This window comes from Lactuca serriola, chromosome 8, assembly GCF_051521515.1.
Source record: "Lactuca serriola cultivar US96UC23 chromosome 8, Lser_US96UC23_V15, whole genome shotgun sequence".
Classification (NCBI taxonomy): Eukaryota; Viridiplantae; Streptophyta; class Magnoliopsida; order Asterales; family Asteraceae; genus Lactuca; species Lactuca serriola.
Window position 1 is genome coordinate 302,620,468 of NC_136415.1, and position 10,548 is coordinate 302,631,015.

Here is a 10,548-nt window from a genome sequence, read left to right on the forward strand (position 1 = left end):
TCCCATATATATCTCCCTGCTCAACCTATCTGAGCATTGTATTGTCAGGCTGAACGGATCTAACTAGGTCAAGATTTGTCAATTCTATAAATTTCCTAAGTTCAACTCTGCCTAGTCATGTCCATTTAGAATCTTTCGTGCCTACAGACACATGAAACCAGAGCATAGACCCTTCAACTTTGGGTATGTTACGCAGACTTAGATTGTCTGTTATCACTTGATAATATCACTTCCTAAAACATCTCCCTCAAGCACAAGGGTAGATGAGATAGTTGGGTAGAACAATGGTAGATGAGATAGTTGGTGTGTGATAAAAGATGAAATGGATAATGAGATAAAAGATGATATAGATCTTGAGGTGCGGGTGAGGTGAGGGTGACAGATGAAAAATGAGTGAAACCTTTACCAGGGCGATGTCCCCCGTCATTCAGTGGAGTAGGGATGACAACCACGGACTATTCTAGACAGTCCAGTGGAACACTAGCAGGCTCGCAACTTGTAGGTGTTGTGAACTTGATGTTCATCAGTGTACTCTAAAAACCCATTGACATGTATTGCGAGAGGGGTTTTGAAAATGATACTGTCAATAAACGAGATAAACCTGTTACTAATCCGGGAGTATGGATTAAGACACAGTTTTAGATCCGGGAGTATGGATTAGATCAAGAGATTAGTTTTAGATCCGGGTGTACGGATCAGATCAAGACGTTAGTTTTAGATCCATGAGTAGGGATCAGGTAAAAAGGTAAATGTTTATATGAGAGATTAGATTGTGTTATTGTGAGGATCGACGGGGTGGGATAAGAGTTGTTTTGTATGGTGAAATTGTATAAGTTTGTGGGTTCTAACATATATATATATATATATATATATATATATATATATATATCTATATATATATACACATATATGATATAACATTGTGGGTTGAAAACCCTATATGCTCACCAGGCTCCAAAGTGTGACCCACTGAGTTTTCTTTGTATTACATGTTATGACACGAGAGCATAAGTGGGCTGGCATAATGAGATATTTTGGATTATAGGCCAATAGTTATAAATAATTGTTGTAAGGTCTATTTTATACTGTTTATGCTTTTGTTCTGTATCGGAACATGACATCCCGAAATATTGTTATTTAATGAAAATACATTTTTTTAAAGAAATGCTTTGATAAATTCTTATCACATATTGTTTTGGGTACAAATTCCACAACAATTTTCTTTAAATGATTACTCTGATTTTCAAACAAAGCATAAGCAAACTGGTCTTTTCTGGCTATGAAATTGGGGATGTCACAGTTGGTATTAGAGCATTAGTTTAAGAGAACTAGGAATTTGTAGGAAATTTCTAGACTTAAATAATGATCATGAGGAGTGTGTCTTAAATATGTTAAGTAGTACACCTAAATTGACATACGCACTAGTATATATTAGGAAAGTTGCCTTAAATGCTTTGATGTGCTAAATGCTATATGTTTGCCATATATGATATTGTTTGTTCGGATCTATGGTCTGTTACCGACTAGATCTGGAAACCTTATGTGTTTAGGATTGTAAGCGTACGACTACGATATTAGAACTAGCATGTAAACGTTTCATAGCGATAAGGATAATTTGAAAATCTATCGTGAATGAGGATCTAAATTCGCCTAATTTGGTTTATATATCGAAATGGAAAGCACGCAAAATGGAATAGGAAACGATAACCTACAGCCTGAGCCACACGTGATTGGGAGTGCACCAGAACTAACAGCTGCACCTGATCCGATCACAATGGCGGAAGTATATGCAATGGTGCAAATGATGTTGGATCATCAGATGGAAGAGACAAGGCGTTTACTTTAACAAAGTAAGGATGAACTTTCTGTGCCAGTACGCCAGGAACCTACTATTGGGACAACTATCGGGATTGATAAGTCAGTCAAAGAAGTGATCAATGGTAGTATCGCCAACAAGGTTGAAGTTGGAAAGAAGAGGAAATTTGAGGGGTGTTCAAGGTCTGACAAGATTAACATGTTCTCGAGGTCTAGAAAGAGAGGAGGTAAAGAAAAATGGTGCGGTAAATGCAAAAAGAAAAACCCTAGAAAAAGTGGTGAGAAGGTGACATGTTTTAAGTGTGGAAAGCATGGTTATTATGCCGACGAATGTCCATTCAACGAAAGGGTATGTTACGAATTTAATGAGGAAGGGAACTTCAAGCAGGACTGCCAAAAGAGGGAAGAAGCTACGAAGCCAAATGTACCACTAAAGCATTATGAGAGATGCGATGAAGAGGTGACTTGTTACAAATGTGGAAAGACATGGCATTACGCCATCAAGTGTGTATCAAAAGAGAGGGTGTACTATGAATGCTGAGAAGAAGGGAATTTTTCTAGGGACTGTCCGAAGAAGAATGAAGGAGTAAGACTAAATGCACTACCACAGCCAAGGGCAGGAGAATTTTAAATGATCCTTGGCGAAGTAGAAAATAACGCAAGGAATCAAGGATGAGGATTTTATATCCAAAGATGAAGTTATGAAGTAGCAGTATGAATAGTAACTTATGGTGTAGCCTATTAGAGGCATACTATAGGGTGAACTTAAACCTTTGTGTAATAGTTTCAAGAATTAATATAAACCCTGGTTTTGTAATCTAATGTATTGAATGAAACCTATCGGAAGATATCGAAGGTGATATCTTGCCTTTAGTTTATGTCTAATAAAATAACAGTACGTTTAAAGGAGTACGGTATGACAGAAGTACACATTCATATGTGTTAATTGGACACATTCGTATGTGTTAAATTGTTTTGTGATTTTAGGACTTGGGGACTACGAGACAATACTTGAGACGAGTATGAGTAGGTGTGAATAGTAGTAGAGATCTATACTACTGGAAGCACAGGACTTACGCTTGGATCAGGGAAAGTCACAAGGATACCAAGAAGCTAGTGATTGGTCTCGTTTTATTCAACTATATGGTTACCATCGTTTCGGTAATGACTAATGAGGTGATTGTTATTCCGAACCTAGTGGTCATATCAAATTGAGTCCGACTACGATGAGTTTGTTACGTGGTTACAAGAATCGAGTTCGATGTAGCATTTGACTTAAGTCAGAATATTGAAATCAATGCAACCAATTGTATCTCGCTCGTTGTAGAGAAGTTAGTAGCTAGAAATGCTACATGCTAAAATGTGATCATATCACCTTAGAGCATGAAGGATGATATATTCCATTCCGGGATTTGACTCTAGGAGACCTGAGTCTAAGCGTTGCATCATTCGATGAAAGGTCATTAAAGCACGACCCATCGGTCTGTTACAATAGATAAAGGAAAGTATTTATCCTAAGTATAAGAAGGATTCCACAATAAGGACTTATTTTGTAACTTGAAGGTTATGATTGAAAGTCCAACATAGTACGAAAAGAAGATACAAGATTGAGCATTGCCTGCAGTCAAGAAGCCCTAGAGTTAGATACTCTTTCGAGGAAACATAGAAGTTTCGGTTAATACCTACGATGAAGAGATAACATATGGAATCATTATTCAAGCCCTATTTCGTTGATGATTCCGGGACGTAATCATCCTAAGGGGGAGATAATTGTAACGCCCGTAGATCCGGGCTAGTCAATTCAGAGACGATAAACATCAAAAATGACTTTTTGATGGAAGATTATTTAAAATGATTAATATTAAATAAGTTGTAGTATATGTTACAAGGATTCCGACATATAAAGAATGCTGAAATCCGAGTTATAACGAAGAAGTTATGACCTGTCGAAGTTACGCGACAGAACCGTCACGACACAACACGACGTAAATAGTATATTTATGTTAGAGCGATATTTGGCCTTAGCAATCTGAATGAAAGTCGTAGAATACGTTAAACCAATAACATGCATAAATAGAACGTCCAATTCTGACTTCGTATGAGGAATTTATGATTTTTCTAAGTTTCGGCTTAGCAGTAGGCAGCCCAAAGTTCGAATATGAGATCGAGTGATTTCTAGCCAAAACGATCTAAACGAGAATCGAAGATCTCATCGATAGTAATCCAAGGGTAAAAAGACAGACGAAAACAGACGTCAGATGAAGTAGTTGTGAATTCCTAATGGAGTTTTCTTGTCCCGACCTACTAAAATAACATAATAAAAGTTAAATTCAAAATTAGCCAATAGATTCTAAACGAGAGTTGTAGAGCATAATCTCACCTACGCGTGTATATAAAGAATGTCGAAAACGGAGCTCGTATGCGAGAAATATAAATTTCTGAAGTTCAGAATGCAAACTTCGAGGCTATGTCAGAGCTCACGAGTTGAGCACTATGCTCATGACGTGAGCATAGACTGGACACCCTACAGAGAAAGTGGACGAATGACGAACGTAGTGACCTATTGAGCTCACAATGTGAGCACTAGAATCTCACGACGTGAGCACAGTAATTCAGCCCTATAAATAGAAGTTGAAGGGCAACCGACCATAGTTGCTAATTCCTTCAAACTCTTACTCCTGATACCCTATCTAGACCTTTTGATGTAGCCCCGAAGCCCCGATATCATCTCAAGACCCGAAGCGAGTCCCGATGCTCCGAAGATCCCGAGAAGAAAAGAGTTTCCGAGTTGAAACTCTGCCCACGAGAAGCCCGGTGTTTGAAGATATTCCATTTTCACCGAAGAATACTACTTTTAGAGCCGTAGTGTTGTCCTATCATCTTCTGATCAAGTGAGTGTATAGTCCCTTTCATAAACACGATTTTATTACAAGTATTGGTTGAATGTATTATATATATGTTATGAGTGAATGTGTAGTCACTTTCTTTTAACACATAAAATATGAAGTATTTGCTATGAGAAACATGATATGGTTTTATATATTTTTGTTTATTTAAGATGAGTGTGGAATGGATGTTTTATATAGTTTTTAAATGAGTTAAACTGTACATGTATTTTATATCTACAAATATGTTGGGTAGAACAAGGGTAGATGAGATTGTTGGTGTGTGATAAAAGATGAGTTGGATAATGAGATAAAACGTGATATAGATCTTGAGGTGAGGGTAACAGGTGAAAAATGAGTGAAACCTTTCCTAAGCGATGGCCCACGTCATTCAGCAAAGTAGGGATGATAACCACGAACTATTCTAGACAGTCCAGTGGAACACTAGCAGGCTCGCAACTTGTAGGTGTTGTGAACTTGATGTTCACCAGTGTACTCTAAGAACCCATTGACATGTATTGCAAGAGGGGTTTCGAAAACGATACTGTCAATAAACGAGATAAACCTGTTACTAATCCGGAAGTATGGATTAAGACATAGTTAACTGTCCGTAGTCCGGGAGTATGGATTGGGCACAGTTTTAGATCCGGGAGTATGGAATAGATCAGGAGATTTGTTTTAAATTCGGGAGTATGGATCAGATCAAGAGGTTAGTTTTAGATCCGTGAGTAGGGATCAGGTAAAAAGGTAAATTTTGATACAAGAGATTAGATCGTGTCATTGTGAGGATCGACAGGGTGGGATAAGAGTTGTTTTGTATGGTGAAATTATATAAGTTTGTGAGTTTAAATATATATATATATATATATATATATATATATATATATAACATTGTGGGTTTAAAACCCTATATGCTCACCAGGTTCCAAAGCCTGACCCACTCAGTTTTCTTTGTATTACAGGTTATGACATGATAGTATAAGTGGGATGGCATAACGAGAGATTTTGGATTATAGGCTGGTAGTTATAAATAATTGTTGTAAGGTCTATTTTATACTGTTTATGCTTTTTGTCTGTATCGGAACATGACATCCCGAGATTTTGTTATTTAGTGAAAATACATTTCTTAAAAGAAATGCTTTGATAAATTCTTATCACATTTTGTTTTGGGAACAAATTCCGCAACAATTTTATTTAAACGATTACTCTGATTTTTAAACAAAGCATAAACAAACCGGTCTTTTCTGGTCGTGAAATTGGGGATGTCACAACCGCTGAGAGACATGAAAAGTGCTATGAATCTAACTGAGCTCCTCCATCAGATCCAAACGATATGCCACTATTCCTGTCCAAGCTAAATCCTTGAAAGGATCTATGTACCTGGGGCCCACCTTGCCATGCTTCCTGAATCGGATGACACTTTTCGAAAGTGATATCTTCAGGAGTACCATATCTTCAAGATGAAACTCCAAATCTGACTGGTGTCTGTCTGGGTAGCTTTTTTCTCGACTCCGTGTTGTCTGAAGTCTGGCGTAGAATTGCTGAATCAATTATGTCGTCTTGTGTACCACCTTGCTACTCCGCATGACCCGCTGACTGGCCTCTTCCCAAAAAATCGGGGTCCTACACTTCCTCCCATAGAACATCTCTAAAGGAGGCCAATTATTTTTTTCGTGATAACTATTGTTATATGAAAATTCCTCCAAATGAAGATACATGTCCCAGCTACCGCATAAATCCAGTACACATGCCCGCAACATGTACTCTAATGTCTGGATAGTCTGCTCACTCTGAGCATCTATTAAGTCGAATGTATATAGTGAGAGGTCCAAAGTAGTTAGAGTCTCTTAGTGTCTAAAGAAGTTTAGTTTCGACACTTAATGTCTAGTCCTTGTATTTTTTGTGAGTCGGTTGTATCATATAAATAGGGTAAGTACATAGAGTAGAGTAACGATCAGAACTGAACATCATTTTTTCATTTGTACTCTGAAACTCTCTTGTACTCTTCAGGTGCAATATAGCCAAACATATCATATTTAGATCTTTTTTCTTCTTACCACTTTTATTGATTCAGTTGTGTTCTTAATCAATCTCTAACTCACACCAATTGGTATCAGAGCAGGATTCAATCAATCGATTGAAGTTTTCTCATATTTTCATTTTATTTAATCGCTCTTTCCGATTCAAAATTTTCCGCAAATTGAATCAAGAAACTCGTGTCAAATGATTGTATTGAATTGATTATGCACTATATGTGTTAGATCGATTGATTTCTGATCAATCTCCGATTTATTTTATTCTTAGATTTCTATTTGAATAAAAAATTCTCTTTCTTCAAAATCTGTACAACAATGGTGAATTTCAATATGAACACGATATCTAATTTCTCTCACTTGCTTGGATCATCAACAAAGATTACAATGTTGATTCTGAAATATTATGAGCAATGGGCCGATAGGAATGAGGATTATTTGAATGGGATTGATGAAGATATGATGAGATCCATCAAAAGAGGCAAATATTGCCTGGAGATGTTAGTCAATGTTGGTACGTCTGCAAGTTCTGATGACATGATCACAAGAGGATCCAGGATGAAGGAAGACGATGAGAAATGTATGTGTATATTAAGTAGTTCTCTTCCACCAGTAGTCTACAATTACGTTCGAGGGTGTAAAATAGTAAAGCAAATTTGGGATACAATAAAGGAGAAATATCAAGGAAATGAGAACACAAAGAAGAGTTTAGTCAAACAATGCTTGCTAGAGTTACAAGAATTCAAGCAGAAGGAAACAAAATCAATCGAATCATACTATGATCGATTATGGGTTTAAGAAAGGAATGGAGAAATATCATTTTGATGATCAAGACACAAGAAAGCTTTGATGGTTACTCTCTTGCAAATATGTATAATGTGTTGAAAGCACTTGAAAGTGAGATTAATGATATTAAAAAATAAATCAAATTGAGTTTGGGAAGACCTTTGGCATTGGTGTCTAAAGTTGCTGCGAAGGAATATGAAGTCGAATATGATGATGAAGCCAAAAATGGTGAAGAAGGTTTCTTCTTTAAATCCAATGATGAAGCTGGCCATACTACTCGAATAATAAAGTGAAGAAATTCTTTAAGAAGAATATTAATCTAAAATTTAAGAATGGAAATGAGGTTAAAGGAAACATGTCATCTGGAAGAAGTGTGAAGGATGATTCGAAAGTAAAGAAGAAGGATGTTAAGGGTTCATATGAGTAGTAGAAGGAGTTGAAACTAAAAACAGAATCAAGTTACTAGTGTAACGACTTTGAATCATTTGCCAAAAGATTGCATGCTAAGGAAGAAACAAGAGAAAAGGAGAGAGTCAAAGAAGAATCCTATTACGTGGAGAGGCTTGAAGAAATTCGTTCACAAACAAAGAACCTTGCGTTAGTTGCTAAAGGAAATGCTGAGGTATATGGAAATTGTTAAATCTCATCTTCAGGATCGGATGATGATGAGATGCGCCATCCAACTCATGGGGTAATGTATGCGAAAATGTAAGAGGATGAAAAGGAGAAAGATGTTTCTGATGAGAAGGACGAAGAAGATGAGATTACTGGAAGGTGTTTTGTGTTGACAGACTTGACTAAATCACCAATGATTGCACATGTATGTGATCTTCTTAACTCACTAGAAATTCCTTCATCTTCTTATAATGATGTTTTGTATGAGTTTGATAATAAGTGTGGTTATCTTGATGATATGTTAATCTCCATGAATAGTGAAGTAGAAAAGTCCAAATCCTAATTATATTAAGCTAGTAATACACTCGAAGAAAAGAAGGGATTAGTAGAATCTCTTGATCTAATAATAACATATATTTTAATCGATAAAGACTCACTTAGAATAGACAACTCGATGTTGTTAAACAAAGGAACACATATTGTAATTCAGCTAAAAGTTTGTATGGTAAATTGACGGAATTTTATCATTCAACTGACATATGTAATGAACATCATTGTAAATTGCTTCGTTTCTTTCATTTAAAAGAGAACAAATACATGAAAGATCATATGACTGTGAAAGTGATATAACTGAATATGATAAAATTCCAAATGATATTTATGCATATGGTATTGTAAATATAAATTAGTGTTTGAATGTTGATGATCTTATGAAAATTGTGAATGAAACCTTAACCAAAAATAAACAAGTCAAGATTTTGAACATGACTGAGAAGTCAACATTTGGTTCTCAACGAAATTTTGTTGATATCGAAGATAATTCTGACAATATTAGTGAAATTGAGGCAAATGAATGTGTCGATTGCTCATGATTGTCTGTCATTAATGTAAATTCAATGGCTAAAGCTAAAGAATGTAATGATTCAATATCAGAATTAAACGATGATCAACGTTCGACATCTAAACTTTTGTGATTCACATGATCATATTGTGGTTGAGGATTATGTGAGTGATGAGGATGAAGTTTCGAACAAAAACCAATTTCAAGAGTTATGGTGGATCAAGTCTTAGAAGATTCAAAGGAGTACATGAAAGTGTTGAAAGACAAATGAAAATATTATCTAAAATCAAATACAGTGGTTTATCCTAGGTTTAAGGATCCAGAAGATGTTGTGTTTCCAAATCAAGTCTTTGTTACCAACGGAAATGGTGATAATGTATCTCCTGAATTGAAAAAGTTGGTAAAGGAAGACAATGAGAGTGTGATGAAAAAAGGATTTAATTCAAATGTAAACACAATCAAAAATGGTTTGAGCAAAAATTTGAAAACTTTTCAATAACAAAATAAACCAAAACGTGTTTGGGATGTGAAAACAGAAAAATATAATGTTGATAATAAAAAAAAAGATTTTTTTTTGATTTGTCACCTAATGATCCAAAACATCAAAAAGTGGAAACACAAGCTAGCAAAATAGGAGTAAAAAATTTGGCTTCTATGGAAGGAATTTCGAAATCAAAAGCTCAAAATAAAGCCTATTGGAAAAATGAAAATGCTTTTCATAAAGAAAAGGTTTTTAAACAAAAATATCATGAAACATCAAAGAAATTTTCACAAAAGAAAAAGAATTTTCAAAATTAACAATTTCGAAAACAAAATGATTTTAAAGGAGTCGAAACCATGTCCAAAATAATTTTCAAAAAAATGGTTTACAAAGAAATTTACAAAGTTTTGGTCAAAATCATGGACATAGGGGTTTTGCTCAAAATCAGGAACAAAGTTGTTTTGGTCAAAATCATGGACAAAGGAGTTTTGTTCAAAAATCATGGATAAAGGAATTTTGCTCAAATTCGTGATCAAAGAAGCTTTGATCCTGGACAGAAAAGTTTTGATCAAAATCGAAAAGTTTTTCAACAAAATGGTGTTGGTTATCAAATCCGATATCAAAATTGTTTTCATAATCATTCACAAAGATCATTTCCCAAAAGACAATTTAAGAAATCGGAAGTTAAAGGAAGGAAGAGTGAGCCTTTTAAACCTAAAAACCCAAATTTTCCAAATCTAGATTCAGAACAGAAAATGAAAGCTTCATTCACAAAAGGTAGAAGTGATAATAAGAACATCAATCATTGGCTTAAAGAAAAAGGAAAACAATATCAACACGAAAGTATTATTAGGAGAAATATAAACTGATTAAGAGAAGTACTTGAATGATTCAATGAATGGAAGTACTTCATCTCAAGAGTCTGCTCCAAGGGGGCGAAAGTGGTACAAAAATCCAAAGAATAAAAATGATGCCTCTCAGAAAAAGGATGAAAAAGTGAAAATCAAAGCTGAACTTTCCCCATTACATGGTTATATTTCGATGCCTAAAGCAAATGAAATTGACTTAATTGAAAGTTCGTAATTGGGTCTT